The sequence below is a fragment of the Myotis yumanensis genome, unplaced genomic scaffold (assembly GCF_028538775.1).
Source record: "Myotis yumanensis isolate MYYU_CA2020_CCGP unplaced genomic scaffold, mMyoYum1.0.hap1 SCAF_14, whole genome shotgun sequence".
Lineage (NCBI taxonomy): Eukaryota > Metazoa > Chordata > Mammalia > Chiroptera > Vespertilionidae > Myotis > Myotis yumanensis.
Window position 1 is genome coordinate 26,209,464 of NW_027223765.1, and position 24,425 is coordinate 26,233,888.

Here is a 24,425-nt window from a genome sequence, read left to right on the forward strand (position 1 = left end):
ATGTCCACATTCCAGTTTAGTTCTTAATTAAGGTCATCTTATCAAGTTCAATGTGGTTGATTTATGTTAATTTAAATATGAAAATTTTCCTCCTTTGCCCCTTAACTCCAGATTTGTAGAGCTGGCAGGTTTAGGAAACCTCACTCTCCCCTTTGCCCACGGAAGTTTCTTTTTGCAGGCAAATCAGGGTTCTTAAATATAATCATGTGTGGTTAGAACTGTTAACCTTAAAGAACCTCTCTTTTTCTTAGATAGAAGGAATTAAGAAATGCTTGGGTAGGTAGGCACATGGGTAAAGAATCCCCTTAGCCTTGCCAGAATGTTTTTGCCCTGCACCTTGCTTTGGTCTGAAATTTGTTTGGTACATAGTATAATAGAGACTCTATCACCAGGAGGTTATAAAGCACAGAAGTTCATCAGTTCCAGTTGGGTACCTGCCACTTTTGAGGTACATCACCAATGAGAGTGTTGAAATTTACTCTTCATGTTCTGGAACAGATGAAGTGAAAAAAGAAGTTTTCCAGGCCTAGAGAATGGTATGTTATCCAAAACAGTAACAACTCCTCCTTTGGCAAAAAAAAAAAGAAGAAGAAGCTAGTTTGGAAATTAGGAAATATTCCACCTTTTGAATCACTTTAAGGGAATCTGGTTAAGAATACATATTGTGTTCCTTCCCTCATTACCATGAGCATCAGGTCATTTTGAATAGGGCTTTGTGGAATGAGTATCAGTGACAGGTGGAAAACCCTGAATGCCAATTCCTGTTCCATCAGCTGTGAGGACTGTATCATCAGGAAAGCCATCGAATTGCTCTGGGCCTCACTTCCTACCTATCAAGTGAGAGAGCTGTACCAGGTGGTCTCGAAGCCCCTTCAGTCATCATATGTTTTGGTCATCTAATCTGATCCCACAGCTTCTCAGATGAAAAATCCAGAGCCTGCAAAGTCACTTCCTGAGATCATGTAGCAAGTGGGAGGCGGGTCTCTGGTTCTCACAGTCATGTGCTTTGTCCTCCCCAAGGAGTGTCATCATGCACTTAGATGCAGTGGTTCTCAACCTTCCTAATGCTGCGATCCTTTAATACAGTTCCTCATGTTGTGGTGACCCCCAACCATAAAATTATTTTCGTTGCTACTTCATAACTGTAATTTTGCTACTGTTATGAATCGTAATGTAGATATCTGATATGCAGGATGTATTTAGGTGACCCCTGTGAAAGGTTCGACCCCCAAAGGGGTCACGACCCACAGGTTGAGAACCGCTGACTTTGAGGCTGAGCTTGAACCAAATGAAGATATCCAGAACAAGAGCTGGTAATTTTCCCCCCTGTAACGTTCTTCATTTTGTCTGTTCCTATTTTGAGGTTGCTGGCCAGAACCTCTAAAACCTCTGAGTGACCTGTGTTTTGCCTCCTTCATATAACTGGTCAGTAATTCAGCTCAGACAGCTCTATGGCATAAAGTCCCCCCATGACATCTAAGTGTTGATATATATATATATGAATTACGTATGGGTATATATGGCAATTCTTTGCTGCTGAAAGTGCATGATAACAAAGGAAAAAGTAGAATGTAGAATTAAATTTGTTCAAATTTTTACCATTTAAACAACAAACAAAGCAAAGAGAACCGAGGGTCCCAGTGGGCTCTTGTTGAAGTTTCCAGTGTTGGAGGCCCACTTCCAAGTGTTGGAGCAGCACTACAAGAGGCTGAGACTGACTGTCTCCGCAGGGCCTCGTTCAGCCGGGCAAACCCAGGGGCCTTCATAATCCTTTAGCCTGTCATTCAATAATAATTTTTAAAAAAGCACAACACAGCCCTAGCTGGTTTGGCTCAGTGGATAGAGCGTCGACCTGCGGACTGAAGGGTCCCAGGTTCGATTCTGGTCAAGGGCATGTACCTTGGTTGCAGGCACATCCCCAATAGAAGATGTGCAGGAGGCAGTTTCTAACTCTCTCTTCCTCTCCCTTCCTCTCTGTAAAAAAATCAATAAAACATATTTTTAAAAAAAGCAAAAAAAAAGAAAGCACAACACAGAGGTGCCAAGGAAAGGAAACATATATATGCTTATTATTTCTATAACCACTGTGCAAGGTAGATAGGTATTCTTTCCATTTTTCAGATCAATAAAAGTGCTCAGCAAAGTTATGTAGCTTGCCTTGGGTCACATAGCAAGTGAGCAGGGATTTTATTTGGCTTTAAAATATGATTACTTTCCACTAATATCCAATAGCAGATGGGCATACGTAGACCTCAGAGATTTCATTTTGGTACCACTGAATTCAAGAAGGACACCTGATATCACACATAAAATAAAGGTAGATACAGTAATGGGGTAAATTTTATTTATAAGCAGAGGTTGTTAATCTGTATCTCAGGAGTCCTTTGAAGATATTAAAAGCAAAACTATGAAGTATTTTTGGCAAATAATATGTTTATAAACATACCCACTAATCTGCATCATTGATAGTGGCAAAAGGTGTAAAAGTCTTAAATCAAATTTAACTTTCAGAAGTAGTACTTACTGCCTTTTGGGTGACATACAGTATCATCGTCTTGTTTTTTTTAAGAAACCATGTTGTTTGGTTTGATGGTTCTCAGTCTTATTTTGGGGGTACATGAGATGATGACATTTGCATTTAATGTCCTCCCCATTAGACACCTGTTCCAGCCATCTAATGCTGCACAAGCAACTTAGTGTCTTACAGTAATAACCTCACAGTAATTGCTCACAGTTCTGTAATTTGGGCAGGACTCAATGGTGACAGTTCATCTCCGCTCTACTCAGCATCAGCTTGGTTGGCTTAAAGGCTGGGGGGCTGTAACCTGCAGCTCCCTCACCCACACATCTGGAGCCTGACTAACAGCTGGGCTCCTCAGGCATCTCTGTTTCTTTGTGGGCTCTCCAGCATGACATCTTCAGGGTAGCCAGACTTCTATGCTGCTCTGTGCTCTCAAAGTACATGACCCAAGAGAGCGAAAGTCAGGCGGGAACCTTATCTTTTCTGACCCACCCTAGGAAATTACACAGCATCCCTACCGCGCATTCTGTTGATTGAAGCGGTTACAAAGGCCACTTTGGTTCAATAGCAGTGGAAATAGATTCCATCTCTTGATAGGGAAATGGAAAGTTTCTGGAAGAGCATGTGGGCTGGAAATACTGCACTGACCACTTTTGGGACATACAGTCTGCTTCACAGATAAGCCAGACTACGGATTCTGGTACCCACGCCAGATGTATCTCTGGGCACTTCTCTTTCACACAAGGGAACACAATGGCATGCAAATGAAATGTAATTTATTTCCTTATAATTTAAACCACCATAATTTGCACTTTTCAAAAAAGTAAATTATCTGCAAATTTTTGGCCATCTACCATTAGAAACAAATCACTTGTGAAACACTAGTGGATTAGTCTAATGAGGGAGATAGTTGAGACTCTCCCTAAATTTCCCACCATTGTTGAGCTGAAGCCTGTTTAATGTTCCTGAATTGTCCTCTTAACCGCTGCTTTTCTACCTTATGTGCAGAGGTAAACAGCTGCATATTTATGTAAACAGATATGCATAGAAACCTTTCCATTTGAAACTAAAAGTTTCAATTACTAAAAAGTAATTGCACTTAAAATTGAATGTTTCGCCGGAACCAGTTTGGCTCAGTGGATAGAGCGTCGGCCTGCAGACTGAAGGGTCCCAGGTTCGATTCCGGTCAAGGGCATGTACCTGGGTTGCGGGCACATCCCCAGTAGGAGATGTGCAGGAGGCAGCTGGTCGATGTTTCTCTCTCATCGATGTTTCTAACTCTCTAGCTCTCTCCCTTCCTCTCTGTAAAAAATCAATAAAATATATTTTTAAAAAAAATTGAATGTTTCCTAAAGGGGTTTGTTCTAGCATTTTACAGCAGCTGCCGCCTCCTCTTTTGGAAATGAAATTATTATTCAAGACAGATCTCTCAAAGTTTACAAAATTAGTATCTTTTCTCAAGCTCTGCGTGTAAAATGTGGGAATCCTGTGACATGGCACACAACAGACCTATGTACTTAAAAAAAACTGTAAAACATTTCATTCATATAAAAGAGTATAAAATCCAAAGTACAATTGAAAGCATTAAAAACGTGAATATTCATGTACATACCATCCAAGTTAAGAAGTTACCATCACCTTCACTATTCCTAGAGGTCAAATATTACCCTCTATACAGTAAAATCCTTCATTTGTTTGGATCTTCCATACAGTGTTTTTCATTTCAATTAAAAATACATAAAGGATTTGTACATTTTTGTTAGATTTTTCCTAGGTACTTTATATTTGTGTTGCTGTTGTTAATGGTGTCATTCTGGTTGTTGCTGAATAAAACATTCAGTCAATTTCTGCATATTGGTTTTGTGAGAATCAGATTTGCTAAATCTTACGAATGATAATTTATTTTTTCATTCTTTTGGGATTTCAACATAAACATTATCTATAACATTTTTTAGCTTCCTGTCTAATTTTCAAATCTTTTGTTTATTTTTCTTATCTTTGTGCCCTGCCTAGGCTCTCCACAACTGTCTTGAATAGGGATGGTAATAACTGGCACCTGGCCTTTGTTTCTGATTTTAAAAGAAATGTGTGTGTTTTTATTGTTTTCATTATAAAGTATTTAATATTTATTGTGGGTGTTGATTTTGGGTGTTGTTGTTTTTTGGTATGTATCCTTTATCAGATTAAGGCATTGTTTTCTGTTCTTAGTTTGACGAGTTTTAAAAATTGTGAATGAATATTGAATTTTATCAATTTTTCTGTAGCTAATGATCATATGCTTTTTCTCCTTTACGTTGTCACTGGGATGGATGACATTAACCAGGTTTCTAATAATTAATCAACCTTACATTCCTGTGATAAACCCAATTTGGTCATCATCAGTTTTGTTTACTAGTAATTTTTTTTACAACTTTTCACCATGGTGAAATTGAGCTATACTGCTTCTTTCTCATTCTATTTCTATCTTAGTTTGGAATCAAGATTATGAGTTGGGGAATGTTCCCTCTTTTCCTATCCTCTGGAAGATTGGAAGAGTAAGATTGGAGTTACTGTTTTATGAATGTCTCATAGAACTTAATCTGGTAAAGAAGCTGTCTAAGCCTAATGGTTTCTTTGCTGGAAGATTTTTAATTACCAGTTCAATTTATTCAAAGGTTATATAGAACTATTCAAGTTTTCTACTTTTTAAGTCCTATTTGGTAAGTTGTATTTTTCTATAGATTTGTCTATTTAACCTAAGTTTTCAAATGTATTGGGTTAAAGTTGTTTAGAATATCTTTCTGTTTATTAGTTGTAGCATTTGTGGTTATCTTTTTCTTTTCAGCACTAGGATTATTTATGTATTCCTTCTGTGTGTTTTTCCCCTCCATGATTAATCATGCCAGAGGCTTCTCTGTTTCCTTAGTTTTTACCAAAACCCAATATTTGGCTTTGTTGATAGTTACTGTACTTGTTGTATTTTTCATTAATTTCTTATTATTCTTATTTTCATTTTTACCTTCTTAAGCTGGATGCCTCCCACATTAATTTTGAGCTTTACTTCTTTTCTAATATAAGGTTATAAATTCCCCTGTAAGTATTGATTTGTCTCTATTCCTTAAGTTTTGATATGACAGCTTATATTGTTCAGTTCTAAGAATTTTTTAGTTTCCACTTTTATTTCTTTGGTTGTGAGTTGTTTTGAAATAATGTTTTTGGGGAATTTTCTAGTTATTTTTTAAATGTATTTCTAATATTTAATTGCATTAGAGTAAAAAAATCTTGAAATTTATTGAAGCTATCATTAAACTTAGTCAATTTTTAGAATTGTTGAATGTATCACTAATTGTTGCACTCAACATTCTCTATAAGTTCTATATAGTTAAAAAGCTTCTTATTTATGCTGTTTAAATCTTCTCTGTCCTTACTGATTTTTTATCTGCTAAAGCTGTCAATTACTAGCAGAGTTGTATTGCAATTTCTCCCCCTGTTAATGGGTTTGTCCATTTCTTCTATTACCATATCAATATTTGCTTTGCATATTTTGAAGTAATATTAATAGATACATACAGATTATAATTCGTGCATGTGTGTCTTGTTCTGAGTTTTAGATGTGTCTTTTACAAGCAAAACATATGGCTAGATTTTTGCCTATTCATTCGAAAAACATTTACCTTTAATTGGAAAATTGAGTCCATTTGCATTTATTACAACTAATGATATATTTACTTTTATTTCTATCACTGTTTTATGTATTTTTATTTACTAATGCTTTCTATTTTATCCCCCTCTGATCTTGCCTTCTTTTGAATTGATAATTCTTTTTTTAATCCCCAATTTCCCCCTACTTCTTTGGAAGTTATATATGCTTTATGTCTACTCCCTTAGTTGCTGTTTTAACAGGCATACTTCAAAGAGTTTCTATTTAATGAGCATATTGCCACTCATGCTCCAAAATGTAAAGACTTTTCTCTTATCAGCTTCTCTATTTTTCCTCCACAAATTACACATTTTCCTTATAGGTTTAAATAATGTTTGCTTAGTTTCATCCATCTATTTACCAATATTTTCCTTCATTGTTACTTTCTTCCATTTCAGGGTTTCCAATTATTTCCCTTCTTTCTGAAGTATATCCTCCAGAATTTCTTTGAGCGAGTCTTTTTAATGGCAAACTTTATACTCCGTATCAGTGATAGACATGACTAAGATAGATACCCTCCTCATATGGATTCGCTCCATATAATTGCAGTGTAAACTAAGTACGGAATCAGAGATCAGGACAAAGTGCTGAGAGCACAGAGAGGAAAGGCTCAGTGTAGGGAGCGTGGAGGGGCATCTCGGGAGGGGCTGTAAGTGTATGAGATGGGAAGTTATGGAGGGCATGGGTGTGTTTGTGGAACATTCATCAGCTTGGCGGGCTGGAGCTTAGAGGCTGGTTGGTGCCAGATGGAGCTGGAGAGGTTAGCTAAGCTGCTAGCTAGTGGGTTGTGAAGCATCTTAGATGCCAAACTGAAGGCAATGGAGAGTTGGGGGAGGTTTAAAACAGTGGGATGACATGATTAGGTGCATATTTAGGAGTGAAGTGCGTGACTGCAAGGAAGGCTGTGAGTTGTAATAGTCACCTGGGAGGACTGTGTGACTAAATCAAGGCAAAGCAAAGGTAAGGAAGACAAGAGATGAAATTTTAAAAGATACAGACAAGGTAAAATCTTAATAGCAGAGTTAAAGCAGAGTGGATTGGAGAATGTACTCCAAGGACTCTAATTTATAGGACTGGCAAATGGATAACAGAAGAGGGGTGGTGTGCATGTTTGGGGTTGGGGGAAGGTGCTATTGGGGAAAGAGAATGAGTTCAGTTTGTAACATAAACTCTTGGGCGAATTTTTTAGGACAAATAGTGGGTTGGTTTTAGGAGAATCAGTATTTAAGGTATTAGGAATATGTGTGTGCTGAGAAGAGCTCAGCAACATTTTCTGATCATATCTGGCTGTCTTGTTTTTCCTTCTTTTGCTTTCTGAGTCAAAATATAGATCTCTGCTTTAGGAATCAAAGGGTCTATTTTTACGAATAAATAAAGTATTAATTAACAGTTGGATTTCAATTACATTTTAGGTCAGTAATTTGAAATGTAGAACTGTCTTCACTGCTCTTGGCAAAATTTTTACTACTGAACAATGATTGCTCTTGGCTGGTGGGACCTCTTGTTTTGGGTCTATTTTGATCTTGTTTCGGGTCTGTTCACAGGCTCACAGATGTGACACAGTGTCTAAGAGCATCTGGTAAGACAGGAGAGAAAGGAGAGAAAGGAGACAGAAGCAGAGCAAGGGAGGAGCCGAGGGGGGAAATCCTCCATTTAATTAAAAAAGTATTTGCAGGGCTTATGCTTCCTACCTGCTGTTTCAGCTAGGAAGATCAGGGTCTCCCCTGGAGGTTGCCGCCTGGCCTCTAAACCCAATGAGGGCTTTCTTTTTCATGTGAGTCATCCTGGTGATTCAAAGACTTGTCACTCATGTAGTAATTGCAGTGGGCACTGCTGAGAGGAGCTTCTCCCTGCCAGGGTGTGAAGTAGCTCTGACAGCAGGTGTGGTATGTCAGCCTGAAACCCGAGCAGCTCTCATCTTCTGCCAGGTGTCATCATGGCGTACGCTGGACTCAGGCATGCAGAGGGCCCCATCACATCTAGGCAATTCTTGACAGAGGAAGGAATTGGCCAGGGAGTTTTGGGGGAAACATTTATGTACTATGTTTTCTTTGGGGAGTTGTACTCTATCTGGCAGTCTCGTGATCTAAAATAATCCTTGCCTTTCTGTGTTGTTAGTGGCTGACCCAGGGGATCCTGCTGTGTGGATCAGCTGCTGTTAAAATATCTGATCTTGCAGAAGTGATTCAGTAGGACAAGTACCCAGTAAAAGTCAATAATTTCATCCCGGCCCAAAAAATTGTAAGAAGAAACTTTGAGTTGTTAAATTTCAGAATGAGTCCTATGATTTTTGTTGTTACCTGAAATATAATTATGACAAGAAAATGTATTGCTGTATCTGCAAAGATAGTTTTGTCACTCTGAGGACCTGCCTCTGGATGGCTTTGATAAGGCAGAAAATGAGGGGTGGCTAGTGACATACATGAGAGTATCTGAACAGGATTGGGAGTTTTATACCTACATTATCTCATTTAATCAATTGTGCCAATATGGAAACTCCGAGAAGCTCGGAGAGCTGTTTGTGGTTATTGAGCAGGTACATGGTGGCCACAATTTAAATCCAGGTATAGTTGGTGGCAAAATTCATACCACACTGTCTCCAGGCATGTTTTTGTATTTTTTTTCTCAATTAACAAAACAGATGTGGTTTCTGTGATGAATTAGTCTCAACCAGGCGTTTTCCCTTGATGGAGACACCACCCTTCCATGCCTGCCCCAGGTTCCAGCCTTCTATCCCCAGATGTAGTCTTCAGGTAACAAACAAACAAATTTTAAAACGAAAGAAACCTGAGGAAGGGGCTCACTCCATTGTGCAGCAGCCAGTCCTACTACATTCCTTGCTTTGTCCTCTTTCCTGAATGCTGGTTAGGCTGTAAGTCAGTGATGTTTTTAAGCTATTAAAATTTCTGTTGTTATTCTCACAAAGACAGATTATAAAAGATTCTGAGCAGCAAATATGTCAGCTGCATAAATAGAGGGATTTGTCCCTTATTTTTCCTAGCGATTTAAAATTGACTAAATGCCAAGGATGAGCCAAATGTCAAGCCATCAAGGAAGACAGGAACATATAAAGGTTGTCTTGGGAGCAGGTTTCCTTGGTACCAACCTGAAGTAGCTTTTGCATTCTACCAATCTTAGAGAAAACAGCCTTCAATTCACATGTAATATTCTGTTGCCTTCAAGAGTAGTTATAATTACTTGCTTGAACAAGCAGGATTTATAATAATGGGGCTTGAAGACATGCATGGATAGCCTTTTATTATGGAAAGAAGCTGTGTTGTAAAGGTGAAAATGTTAATACTTAATAGTTTTTAATAGCAATTGGAACTGGAGCGTATATCTATGTCATGGTCATTTTCTCTGGGAATATAGGTACCCAATCAAAAGACTGGAGTATTTTTAGCATAAGTTGTCACCCACAAAGCACATAAAGTGAAGAGCTAGAACCAGAAGTTAGAAGTTATGAAAAAACTAAACAGAAGGTAAGAGGATCACTTAAAAGCAATGACTGTAACATAGCTGTCATTCTTGGGACAGGTGTGATCCCCTCTCCAGTGCGGTATATCACGTGTTTGAGAACCCATAAGGAGTGACTTCCTGAAGAGCCCTCATTATTCTCCCTTCCTTCCAAAGAATTCTCAGGAGAGAAGAGGAAAATAGAGGGAAGGGGAGAATAAATGTGGGACCAAGATTGAGGAAGATCTTTTTGTACATTTGGTATAGATAGTCCAAACTTTCCTGACCAGTTTTTATTTGTTAATTCTTATGCCACCTTGTTGCAGGTCAATGAATTTTGGCAAAGCCCCAGGACCCATTTATGCTAACTTCTAATGATTTTCTACTAACTTTTTAGAAATGTATGTTCTTAAATTACTCAGGGGCTTTGGTTTCCCACCTGTGTAATAAAAGAGGCAGTATAGACGGTCTGTAATATTGTATGATTTGTGACCACAGCAGGTAGGTATAAGTGAATTTTATTATCAGTTTATGTGCTAGACACACAATGACTCAGGGAGAATCAGCCAAGGACCGTAGCAAGTAGCTCATTAGAGCTCTGTCTGATCTCTACAGAGCACAGCCTTCCAGACCCCCTGAAATAAGGGGGATCTTAGCCAGATTCTCTTGTTGTTTCCTTCCCTGATCTCCCTATTAAATTTCTGGCTGGTCTGCCTTTTTGTGCTTGTCTCAACAAGTATCAACATGTCAGGCTACCCACGATGTTAGCCTTTCCTGATGGTTTGCCACAGATCACTATTGTTTCCTGCAGCGCTCAAGCAGGAATTTTTCCATGCTCTGCTCCAAATACAGTCAGCCCCCTGCAGCCGGGCAGCAGAACTGCCAGTTCTCACAGCCCTCTCCATCTGCTGAGGCTGTGGTAGAATTTCCAGGTGATGGAGCTGAGGTGACTCAGGGATGGGAGCCGCCCTGGCTAAAATGTCACAGACTCCCACTGTTCTTATTGAGATCCAGTAGGTTTTCGTGAATAAATTCTCAATTTGTTATATGCCTTTGGTCAATATCCAGAATCTTTAGATGACTTTTTTGTTTTTAGTTTTTATTGAGATATAACATTGTAGTAATTTCAGGTGTACAACATAAAGATTTGTTATTAATATATATCATGAAATGATCACCACAAATTTAGATAGCATCCATCACCACACATAGTTACAATCTTTTTCTTGTAATAAGAACTTTTAATGATTACTTTTCTTTATTACTTTCAAATATACAATATAGTTCCATTGATTTTGTGTCTGTTAACTATAGTTGCTATGCTGTGCATTACATCCCCAGGACTACTTATGTTATAACTGGAAGTTTGTACCTTTTTACCTCTTTAAATTTCATCCATCACCCACCACCACCAGCAGCCTCATCACTGCCTGCCCCTGGTAACCACAAATCTGTTCTCTGTATCTATGAGTTTGGTGTGTGTGTGTGTGTGTGTGTGTGTGTGTGTGTGTTTAGATTTGTCTTTCTCTATTTGACTTATTTCACTTAGCATACTGCCCTCAAGGTCCATCCCTGTTGTGATAATTAGCAAGATTTCCTTCTTTTTTATGGCTGAGTTGTATATATACACACCACATTTTCTTTATCCATCCATTCATTCATTGATGTATGCTTAGATTGTTTCCATGTCTTGGCTATTATAAGTAGTGCTGCAGTAAACATGGGGGTGCAGATATGTTTTCAAGGTAGTAATTTCATTTTCTTTGGATAAATACCCAGAAGTGGAATTGTTCTATTGTATGGTTGTTCTATTTTTAATTTTTTTGAGGAAGCTCCATACTCTTTTCCATAATGGCTGCACCAATTTACATTCCCACCAACAGTGCATGAGTGTTCCCTTTTCTCCACATTCTTGCCAACATTTGTTATTTCTTGTCTTTTTTTATGTAATAGCCATTCTAACAAGTGTGAGCTGATACCTCATTGTGGTTTTGATTTCCATTTTCCTGATCATTAGTAATGTTGAGCATCTTTCATGTACCTGTGGCCATTTGTATGTCTTTTTTGAAAAATTTATATTCAGATCTTTTGCCCCTTTAAAAATAAGATTGTTTGTTATTTTGCTATTGAGTTGTGTGAGTTCTTTATATATTCTGTACATTAACCACTAATTAGATAAATTATATTTAATATTTTCTTCCATTCTCTAGGTTACCTTTTCATTTTGCTAATCCTTTGCTGTGCAGATGCCTTTTAGTTTGACGTAGTCCACTTTTGCTTTTGTTGTCTTTGCTTTTGCTATTAAATTTAAAAAATCATTGCCAAGACTGATGGGTGGGAACTTACCCACCTATGTTTTCTTCCAGGAGTTTTATGGTTTCAGGTTTTACATTTAAGTCTTTAGTCCATTTTGAGTTGATTTTTATGATGATGTAAGATGGTGATCCAGTTTCATTCTTTTGCATGTGGCTGTCTAGTTTTCCCAATACCATTTATCCAAGAGTCTGTTTGTCATTGTTTGTTTTTGGCTTCTTTGTCAGAGTTAATTGACCAAATAGGCATGGATTTATTTCTGGGCTCTCTATTCTGTTCCATTAATCTTTGTGTTTGTTTCTAGGCCAATGCCATACTGTTTTGATTACTATAGCTTTGTAATACAGTTTAAAATTAGGAAGTGTTATGCCTCCAGTTTTGTTATTCTTCCCCAAAATTGCTTTGACTAATAAGAGTCTGTTGGTGTTTCATTCCAATTTTAAGATTATTCTACTTCTGTGAAAAATTCCATTGGAATTTTGATAGGGGTTGTGTTGTTCCTGTAGACTGTTTTGGGTAGTATGGACATTTTAACAATATTCTTTCAGTACATGAATATGGACTGTCTTTGCATTTATTTGTGTCTTCAATGTCATAGTTTTTGAGGTAAAGGTCATTTACCTTCTTGGTTAAATTTATTCTTAGTTATTTTTTGATGCAAAGTAAATGGGATTAATTTCTCTTTCTGATAGTTATTAGTGTACTAGAGGCCCAGTACATGAAATTCATGCACTGGGGGGGGAGGGGGGGGGTGGCAGGGGTCCCTCAGCCCAGCCTGCATCCTCTGGTAGTCCGGGAGCCCTCATTGGATGTCCGACTGACAACTTAGGCCCGCTCCCTTAAACTGTCATAAGGAGCGGGCCTAAGCTGTCAGTCAAACATCCTTAGCACTGCCACAGAGGCGGGAGAGGCTCCCACCACCACACAGGCTTCTGCCTGAATGGCACTTCCCTGTGGGAGCACACTGACCACCAGGAGGCAGCTCCTGTGTTGAGCATCTGCCCCCTGGTGGTCAGTGCGCATCATAGCGACTGGTCATGCCACCATTCAGTCGACTTGCATATTAGCCTTTTATAATATAGGATAGAAGCACAACTGATATTTTAGTATTAATTTTTGTATCCTACAACTTTACTGAATTTGCTTATTAGCTCTCACAGTTTTTTGGTGGAGACTTTAGGGATTTCTATATGTAATATATCATCTACAAATAGAGATGGTTTTACTTTTTTCTTCCTAATTTGAATGCCTTTATTTCTTTTTCTTGCCTGTTTGCTCTGACTAGGACTTCTAATATTATGTTGAATAAAAGTTGCAAGAGTGGACATCCTTGTCTTGTTCCTGATCTTACAAGGAAAAGCTTTCAACTTTTCACCTTTGAGTATTTTGTTAGCTGTGGGCTTGTTGTATAGTGCTTTTTTTATGTTAAGTTAGTCTTCCTCTATACCCACTTTGTTAAGAGTTTTTATCATGAATGGATATTGAATTCGTCAAATGCTTTTTCTGAAACTACTGAGGTGATCATACAATTTTTATTCGTTTGTTAATGTAGTGTATCACATTGATTGATTGTGGATATTGAATCATCCTTCTATCCCTGGAATAAATCCCACTTGATCATGGTTTATGATCCATTAAATGTATAGTTGAATTTGGTTTGCTAATATTTGGTGAGGAGTTTTTAATCTATGTTCATCAGAAATATAGGCCTGTAATTTTCTTTTCTTATATGGTCCTTGTCTGGCTTGGCATCAGGGTAATGCTGGCCTCATAAAATGAATTTGGATTTGTTTCCTCCTCTTTCATTTTTTGGAATAGTTTGAGGATTGGTATTAATAGTTAATATCAATTAATTAATCTTTTTTTAAATGTTTGGTAGAATTCACCAGAAAATCCATCTGGTTTGTTGCGATACTTGCTTTATTGCAGTGGTCCAGAACTGAAACCATAGTATCTCTGAGATATGCCTGAATCATTTTCCAATAAAATGACCCAGTACCCCTTGGAGAAATGGCTGAGTCTAGGGCTGGGAAAGGAAAATACCCAATGAGCCTAGAGAATCTTTTAGTGCCAGAAAGTAATGAACGGCTCAAGAAAAAAAAATGAGAACATGTTAAAAGGACACAGAAGCTAATTAAAAAAAACCTTCAGTGGCCAAAGCTGGAGCAATTTTAGCAACAAAATAAATCAGTATAGTATCATCCAAAAAAAATATCAGTGATACCATATTGGAGATTACCAGAGGGAGAAAGGGGGGTAATGGGAGGTAGGAGAGGGTAAAGGGGGACTAAATGGTGATGGAAGGAGACTTGGGGTAGTAAACACACAGTGCAATGCACAGATAATGTATTTTAGAATTGTACACCTGAAACCTATGTAATTTTATTAACTAATGTTACCCCAATAAATTCAATAAAAGTATAAAAAAATGGTACCATACTAATATAAATAAATGGTCACAAGGAATAAACATTTACCAAAAATTTTCAATTATTAAATATAGAAGAGACAGGGAAATAGAAAATCATCATTAGAAGACCACAGTAAATTGTTGTAGTTAAGATTCATCAATGAATTCTAAAATCAGGGCAAAACTTTGAGAAGTGGTATGTTGGCATAGATTCAAAATATCTCTCCCAAAATAGTTATTACTATGATAGCTGTTGACAAATTCTTTGAGACTTCTTCCTCTAGTAAGTGAAGCTTAATTCCTCTCCCCTTGAATGTAGGTTGGACTTAGTGACTCACTTCAAATGAACAGAGAATGGAAAGGCAACGTTAGTGAATTTACAGAGGTGAAGCCTGACAGACACCACCTTAACCAAGTGATTCAGGTGACTATCACCAGTAATAAGCCATGTTGACCTCATGTACACCCTGATACAGTGTGATGAGAAGAATACTTCACCTCTGTGGTCTTCTTCCCTGAAATTCACAACTCCAAATCAAGGGGCGTTCTACAAAATGTCTGACCAGTATTCTTCAAAAGTATCAAGGTCATAAAAGAGTGAGACAAGGAAACACCAAGAAACTGTTAATTGATAGATGGAGACAACTAAATGCCACGTGGGATCCTGGACTTGAGCCAGGAACAGAGAAAGGATGTAGGAGAGGAAAACTTATCCTTTACTGTCTAAGATCTCTGCCTGGGCCTAAGAATGACACTGACATAAGACTATTAACAGAAGAAAAGCATGTGAGTTTTATTGAATTTCTAGGGGTCTTTGGGAGCCTTCACAAGAGAGAGAAGACCTGAAGAAGTGACCAGAACAAAAAGCATTTAGACCTTAGACAAAGAACTGATAGATTTGTGAAGAAATGACAAGACAGAAGGGTTTGGGCTGGGGGCAATAAATTGTGGGGAAGTAACTAGGAGACATATGGGGTGGGGGAGAAGCTAGTAGAAGATAAGGGTTATTTTAGGAAGTTGTTTGTACAGACCCATTTAAACATCGATTCCCAGTCTCAAGTGATAAAGATGTTCTCTTCCTGGTACAGGGAGGACACCTTCTCCTGGGAAATTTTATGGCCTTTTTTTAGGTGGAAAAGGGGAAGTCAGCCTTTCCTGCATCTGCTGTTTCCCAAGTGCCCTCAACTCAAAATAATCCATATGCCAAAGTAGCATATTTTGGGGTGGCATGTTCTGAACTCCTTCAGGAACATTTGTGGGGAAAATGAGGAAATTCAAATGAAGTTGTAGTTTAGATAATAATATCATCCCAATGTCAATTTCTTAGTTTATAATTATCCCATGGTTATATAAAATGTTAGCATTGGGGAAGCTGGGTGAAGGGTATACAAGATCTCCATACTGTCTTTGCAACTCTTTTGTAAATCTAAAACTATCTCAAAACTAGGGGCCCAGGGCATTAATTCATGCACCTTGAAAGGAACTGTGGGCCATGAGGCTGTGGTGGGCACAGGGGTGGGTCTTGGCCCATCTTCTGCACCCCTGCCCAGCCCTCCCACAGTGGCCCCAGGTCCCCTGTCTGCCGGCAGCCCCACTCCCACTGCCGCCGCTCCCACACGCTGATGGTGCTGGACCCACTCACACCCGCTGATGGTGTGGAGTGATTGGGGCCAGCGCCAGCAGCGGGTGCAAGCGGTGGCTCCGGCGCCAGCAGTGGGTGCAAATAGGGCTGGTGCCAGCAGCAGGTGCGAGTGCCGGGCAGGACCACGGCACACGGGAGCAAAGAATTTTCAGTAACCACCAGAGGCTTGCCCTAGTGACAGTGACCAACACCCCGCCTTAGTCTGGCGCCCCCACTCACCTGCTCCACCGTCCCACCACAGCCAACACCCGCCATGTTCCGCACATGCCCCCTGGTGGTCAGTGCACATCATAGTGACCAGTTGTTCAGTTATTCCATGTTTGATCTATTTGCGTATTAGGGTTTTATAGATATAATTTTAACAGCTTTTCTCCTGCATTTTTCTTGCTTTGCATTTTTCAGTACTTGCATTTACAGATTTCACAAGGCCACAATGCATCTACTTATAATCTTAATTAGGAATTATGGTTTTTCAAATATATATGCTGCCCCAGTATAGTTCTCTTAAAATGTATTCCTTTTTAATGAAAGGATAAGCTAATAGAAATTGATTGAGAAAATGAAAATTATTGAAATATACCTGGTAAATGTTCAGTACTTGGAGGTTTGTTAGGTTTTTCTTAAGATATTTTTCAACTGTATCTTCCTTTGAGAGTGAGCTAGACTCTTTAGTAAATGATTTTTAAGGCAATACAGCACCATTTTCTCAACTATGCTCATATGGTAAACTGTAGAACAATGCCCTCAAGGACTGGATCTTAGAAAGATATGGGCCATGGTTTATATGTATTACTACAGATAAAAGTAAGATCGAACATTTGCCTATGTTTTCTAATTTTAAAAATATTTAGGGTTTTTAAGTTAGCAGAAGCCATTACATGGCTGCTTGAATTTCCAGCCAACTGCTTCCCAGGTTATAAAGCTCAACCTCCTATGCTGTAATTAAATTGTGATGGCAGGATGTACATTACCTGAAAAGTTTATGGTTACTACTTCAGTTTTCAGGGAATCCTTAAAAGCAGAATTATCTGCATAATAGCTGTTAGCAGTTGGGAAATGTGTAGGATAACTTTGGAGCCAGAGAGCCTGTTTTTGTTGAGGTTGTGATATTACTCTCTTTTTATTTCTTGGGATTTTTTTTGAATTATCCTCAATGAGGATACTGGTTATATCATATGATTATGCCTTTAATTAGATGATGCTAACACTAGAAAAAGCCCTGAGGTTTCATTTAAAGGTCTCATTCTATGCACTCAAAATAGAAATCTACATTATGAACAGGGTTCCATTATAGTATTTCTTATATTACATTCCTGAGGGAGATCAGGAGAGCTCCTTAGCTTTCAAATATACTGGTAAGTTAAAAAAAAATCATTTAACCCAGCATATATGATAAGAGAAGAAAAATGTCTAAATCAATCAAATTAGATTGATTGTAGCATTATCCGATATTGCTACAGAGAGGAATGACCAACAGGAACATGGGTTTTAGGCCTTGCTTAGTCTTCAGCACCCAAAGGCCCGCAGAAAAAATAGTTCACCTTTCTAGCCCTGGCTGGTTTGGCTCAGTGGATAGAGCATCAGCCTGTGGACTGAAGGGTCCTGGGTTCGATTCCAGTCAAGGACATGTACCTTGTTTGCGGGCACATCCCCAGTGGGGGGTGTGCGGGAGGCAGCTGATCTCGATGTTTCTCTCTCATCGATGTTTCTAATTCTCTATCCCTTTCCCTTCCTCTCTGTAAAAAATCAATATTTTATATATATTTTATATATTTTATATATATTTTTTTATATATATATTTTTATATATATTATATAAAATTTTTTATATATATTATATATTTTATATATATTATATATATTTTATATATATTTTTATATATATTTTATATATATATATTTTATATATATATATATATATATATATATATATATACATATAAAATAGTTCACCTTTCTTAATCTTGGTTTCTTTGCCCGAAAAGTGAAAGGAGTTAGAATATATGATCTTTAAAGTACCTTTTAGATCAAGAACATGATCGACTGTTAGCTTAGCTTTTTTATTTTAACAAAGGTGTTATTTTATACAAAAAAGAGTCACTCAGTGGCTATGAAATGTCTATAATAGTTTTTAAAGTGGGATGGGGTCTAGTGGCATTATCTATGAGAAGAGGTGGTTTGATGGCACAGACTGTCATCACTCCAGCCAGCACTAAGATGGCAGGAGGCCACAGTCCAGGATATTCCCTCCTTCCTCTCTAAAGCTTTAATGCCTCCCCTGTATTCTTACAATAAAGCCAAACACCTTCACTTGGCTTATACAACCTTTCATAATCTGGCTCCGGTTTACCTCTTTTGACCTCATTATTCCAAACCAACTGTATCAACAGTGAATTTCTCTCCATTTCTTTCACTTGCCATGTCCTCTCTCTTCCTGGTCTGTGTACCTGATACTTCTTCCCAAAACGCTTTTCTACTGCTTCTTCAGCTCTTCTATTTCATTGACATTTTTCCCAAGATAGTCTTTCTTGAATCCCCTGTGGATCTGGGTTAAGAGTACCTTGCTAGGTGCTCCTTTAGCATTGATCCTCTAGCATTAGCACTTGACATGCTGCGTTGCACATGGCTGCTAATTTTCTGTTGCCCTCTTGGGACTATAAGCCTGAGGGCAATGAATACTTTTATCTTGCTCACATCCCTAGCACCTAAGATAGTTCCTGGCACCTAGATGCTCAATAAACACTTGTTGAGTGAATGAATGAATGAACAATTGAATAATATTAAAGCTGAACTAGGTTACTGAGGAGACTTTCCAAAGCCCACTACAGAGATGTTCAGTGGGAAAAACACCATGGGAATCAAATTATAATCCACCTTTGAAGCATAAATGTTCTTTGTAGGATCATTTTATCACTTATATTCCAAGAAGAGGCTAATATAAACTTGGTGGGGGGAAGGATCATTGGCATTAAACCCAGGATTTTAATCAGTGGAAATAAATATTAGCAACAAAGAACCTGCTGTACTGCAGTAAAACTAGACATAATTTGACTAATTTATTGAAATTATTTGAGTGACAGATCTTTCTTTTGTGTTTATGTTTGAATAGCAATAGAGTAATTACATAGCAGTTCCTAAATATTTTTTAATTGCAGACTGTCATTAAATGTTATGGCATCTTCTTACTTTAAGTGGAGGTTTATTTGTTTAACCATTCCATGGCATCTCAGTATCTCAAGTGCTTCACACATCAATTGTCTCTTCAAGTGCTAGTTGTAGAGTAGAACAGTGGCCTAGGTAAGAGAATGGAGGTTGAATATCATGGTAGATGCCAACCAGAGTGGACCATATGCTATTGTATGCATCTACAGTTGACCTGCACAAATAAAGTGATAATGTATTTATTTGGTCATTGGAGACTTTCATTGACCAAAGCAGTCTCTGATTTCTCAACTTTGTCAGTTGAATGAGTAATTCCAAGATGCCATTAGAGCATTCATTTTAATTAGAGTCTCAAGTTACAGTTCAGATACAAGAGACTGAAGAAGGTACTTAGCTTACTTGACCATTCACAGAGCCTTGGTTGAAGGACAGCATTGATTGCTAAGGAACAGCAGTATGATATTCTGTTGCAAACAATTGGTTTACTGGGAATTCACATTATTTTTCAATCAGATTCTCTCCGTAGAAGGAGTCAGTCTCACTTTTGTGTTTCCCAAACTGCTGACTTTAGTTTACTTCATCTACTTTGGTTCAGAGTTATCTCAAGCGAACCTTTTTAGGGGCAGAAGAGAAGCTAGGATGACACACCTGCTTTGATCTTGGAAAGAAAGAAGGAAATGAGGACCTCCACCTTTGCAGTTATTTTGGAAATTGCCACCACCTATTTGGGCAAAGCCTTTGTCACAGGGTTCCTCTATATCTCCCCTCAGTTACAAGGGTCATGATTTCTATTCTACAAAGAATTGTAATGGCTTACTTGGGAGGAATGAGAATTTTCTTTTTAGGGCCTGGAAACTTGCAGGAATTTCCAGACTCTCATTACCTAGAAGAGCACTTTTAAGCTGCTTTCTGAATTCACCGAGGACATGCTACTTAACTTTCTTCAATTTCTTCATTTGTAAAACTTAAATAATATACATAATAATGGTATTTATCTCAACCTTTAATAGAGTACCACTTCGAACTATTTCCTATAAAGTACATGGGGAACACAGCAAGCATTTCCATTAGCTCTTAAAATCCGAGCAGTGTAGCAGTGAAGGGTAACTTAATTAAAGAACAACTGACAGTATCATTAAGCTGGTGAGCAAACTAGAACTAATTTCAGATGAGTCCTACCTCTAGGCTGCAAAGAACTTTGATTTAATATTTGGTCTTGTTACCTTTTGTACAAAGGGCAGAACTAACAGTGATGAGGGTTTATTGTGTTGTTTATCCTTAAGTAATAGGTGGAATTTCAGAAGAAATTAAAACTAACCAAAGTTTGATTCATGTGGAATCAGGTAAACAACTTCTTCATTGTGTCAAACACCATTCCAAACAAGATGTTCCAACTAGACATGAAATTACAGTCAGGCGATCCAGATTCTGTCTTGACTCCATCATAAACTGTGTGATCCTAGGTCATGCTCTTCAGTTTCTCTGGAGCAGGTGGATCCCAAAGTCCCTTCCAGTCCTAAATTTCATTATATGTTAATATCTGAGCTCAGCTGGCTCAAGTAGAAGCATTTGGCAAAATTCACAGAAAAGCAATAACATTAAATGATTGCCTACCGTGTTTTAAGCATGTTCTAAGTGTGTTTTTCATTATCTCATTTAATCCCCACAACAACCTGATATAGTAAATACCATTATTATGTATATTATTTAACTTTTACAAATGAAGAAATTGAATAAAGTTAAGTAGCATGTCCTCGGTGAGTTCAGTCTGTGGTTATATTCAGGCAGGCAAATTAGACAAGCTTTTAGAGAACTGCTCTGCCACTCTCACCTCTGCTTTTTATTCAGACTCGGATGCTAAGCAAGCACTTGCTTTTTGACTCTTATAGCTTGCCCTTTTGCAGGAGCGCTGCATTCATTCCAGTGTTTTCAGAAGGAACCCTGCCTCTGGCGGTCTATGGAAATGACAATATCATGGCAAAATGACCTTTAGGGACTTCACAAAGAGAGGAACTTTCAGCGTTGAAACAAAGGCAAATGGAAGTCTGAACAAATGTGTGGAGGCTATTGCAAGAATGATGCATTGCCATTGGTGTGTGGTGTGATTTGACATGATGACAAAGGGAAGCATGGGCATGTCAAGCCTCACACCTGTGAAACATTGCATCTCCAAATGGAGCAGCCTGAAGTTCTCCTTAACAATAAAGTAGTTGATTTAATTTATATACTTGGCATCTTTCTCCGGAGATGTTCAAAGCACAGCCTTGGTGTTCAGAAAATAGTGATTCTAAAATGTTATTACAACAAAATAATACCTGGGTCTTATTTTACTCGGATTTTAAGTTCTTACTCTACTTGACATACTTTTCCACTTGGTGAAAGAAAATGGGACCCATATTAGACCATGTGACTGTGAGCCTGTGCTAGAGACCCATGCAAATAATGGCATTTGAATAAAAGTAAGACTTCAGGATGGCAAATCCTCTTGGATGGTGCCTAAGAAAGAACTGGTTTATATTGAACTTACTTTCTTTTCATTAAGGAATACAGGTGTATGTGAGTCAGGTGAATGAGGCCCCCTCTTTGTTCTAGGATGAACGATTAGCCCATCCCTGGGCAGTAGGAGTCTGCTGGAAGGGTGGACAGTGCCAGCGCTGGAGGCAGTAGCATGGATCTTAAGAATGTGTAGTCTCTTTAGACTGAGCAGATGAATCCATCTTTGGGGAGCAAATCCTACATGCCATATGCCAGATACTGGCACTTTCAAATGAGCTTTTTCCTTTAATCCTCTTAACACTTCCTTTATAGATTACAACAGAAAAAAACCAGAGGTGAGTTCCACCCTCCACATTTATCTCTGTTGTACCTCCTATATCTTAGAGATTGGTTAGATGTGAAGTAGGTTGGCCTAAGGAAGCAATCTTTTTAGCTCTTTGTTTGACATCAAAAAGGTGCCACATTTTTCATAGATAACTTGAAAAATGCTGAAGAGTCGATAGGAGAGAAATTGCCGATAATTCAACCATGCATGGGTGAACTGTTGCTGATGCTTAAGCAAGCCATCCTCTTCCTAGGCCCCAGCGTGTCCTGGAAGGAAATGTGAGAGCACTGTCCCTCTTCCAGCAGTACTTGGAGAACTGAGTTCTCTAGGATGAGGGACAGGAAAATTAACTCAGTAAATAGGCAGTCATGAGAGAGGCTAGTAGAGTCTGGTGTCCCTGGTTACTGTCCGCTGTTGACCTTTCTGCCAGCTTATAATATCAGCCAGCTACTAATCAAGGTGGTGAAAAGTTGGCTAACACACTGAGTAGAGCTCAGCCTGTAAGTATGTTTATCAGGCTGTAAACATGGCCAGCCTCACCTGCATAGGGAGAGTGTTACGGTCATACTGTATCTGGTGGAGTAAGTGATGAGTCACCTGGAAAAGCAAAGCAACAATGCAGGCTTCTAGTTCACTGCTGGTGGGAATGCAGACTGGTGCAGCCACTATGGAAAACAGTATGGAGTTCCCTCAAAAAATTAAAAATGGAACTTCCATTTGACCCAGCAATCCTACTTCTGGGAATATATCCTAAAAACCCCAAAACAGCAATCAGAAAGAATATATGTACCCCTATGTTCATAGCAGCACAATTTACAATAGCTAAGATTTGGAAACAGCCCAGATGCCCATGAGTGGATTAAAAGGCTATGGAACATTTACACTATGGAATGCTATGCAGTTGTAAAAAAGAGGGATCTCTTACCCTTTGGGACAGCATGGATGGACCTGAAAAATATTTATTTTTTGTCAATCTGAGAAAGACAAATATCACATGATCTCACTTATTTGTAGAATCTACTGAATAAGATGAATTTACCAACAAAATAAGACCCAAAGCATGGAGGCATGGAACCGACTGACATACCTTGATGTGTGGTTAGGAGGATGAGAAGAGATAAACCAAAGAACTTATATACTGACCTTGCAAGTGGGTGGGGGCTGGGAGGAGGAGATAAAGGGGGGGGGGGGGGAATGGGAGATATCTGTAATACTATCAACAATAAAAATAAATAAGTCATCAAGATACAAAAAGGACGCAGACTTGCCATACACAAAGGGAGAACATTCATTTCTCCCCAGATTGCATTCATCTCCTCCCCAGATCATCACTGTGACACCCCGTTGTTTCTGATAGATTGTCTTCTGTGATTTTCTCTATCTAAACCAGGTGGTAAGGTGTTCTGCGTGTCACTTACTGTACCAGTTGACAATGATGAGTTTTCTTAATTAAGTTAGATAAATCCCCACAGCCCATTTCCTGGAATTTATGTATTCTAGAGCACTTATACACCTGTGCAATTCTCTCAGTTCTCCTCGGCTGCATTTATCCATGCTCTAACTGTCTTATTTTCCTCCATCTGCTCAAGAGGACCCATTCTTTGACTACTTAATCTTTGAGGGTCCTTGTACCTTCCTTGGTATAATTCTTTCCAAGAGTAGAACCACAGGTTTACGTTCAGTTTTAAGAAACCCACAATGATGATGATGAACACCTACATAGCTCTAACTCTGGGCCAGACACGATTCCACATGTTCTTGTTAACTTAACATTCTCAACGATCCTATGAGTGGGTGCTATCTCTATTCCCATTTTACAGATGAAGGAACTGAGTCATGGAGAGTTTAAATAATTTACCCAAAATCAAAAAGCTGGGGAAGGAAGGCCTACTCTTGCACGATTTTTGTGCATATGGCCTCTAGTATTAAAATAAAATCCTCCAGTGACTTATCAATTTTCACACACTAAATAAAATGCATGCTTCTCCCCCAGGCTTGTGTAGTCCTGCATGGTCTGGTCCTGGCCTCTGTCTTAGGGTCATTTTATGCAGTTTTGCTATTCTGATTCAACCACACTGACCTTTTCCCTTTTTGAGCACTCAGAGTCCCTGCCGACATTGACACTTGTGTACAAGCTGTTTCTGCTTCCCGAAATGCTGGTCCACTGATCTTCACAGGACTGGCTCCTTCACAGCATCAGATCCCAAAGTCACATTCGCAGGGAGGCATTCTTTCATTGCCTGGGCTAAAGTGGCCACTCTCTGTCTCCCATTCATTTATTTGTTCATTATCGCTCTGCTCTCATTAGCTTCGTGAAAACAGGGACCATTTATGTCCTGGTCTTTGTTGTTTCCTCAGTGCCTAAATAGTATCTAGAACATAATAGGTGTTCAATTAATATTTCTTGAATAAATGAATGAC

General features: G+C 38.6%; 1 protein-coding gene across 13 annotated transcripts in view; it reads left to right on the forward strand.

The window, feature by feature from the left end:
- Window positions 1-24,425, forward strand: part of TMEM108 (transmembrane protein 108) — a 291,266-nt gene that overhangs the window by 113,777 nt on the left and 153,064 nt on the right. For 3 of the 13 annotated variants that reach the window (XM_070391154.1, XM_070391155.1, XM_070391158.1), the window contains exon 1: window positions 6,956-7,160. The exons of 8 other annotated variants lie outside the window; for them this stretch is intronic. The gene's annotated coding sequence lies outside the window, so the exon portion shown is untranslated. Of the gene's footprint in view, window positions 1-6,955; window positions 7,161-8,366; window positions 8,442-15,145; window positions 15,166-24,425 lie in introns of those variants that run through there. 2 more of the 13 variants (XM_070391157.1, XM_070391159.1) reach the window with 2 other exon arrangements.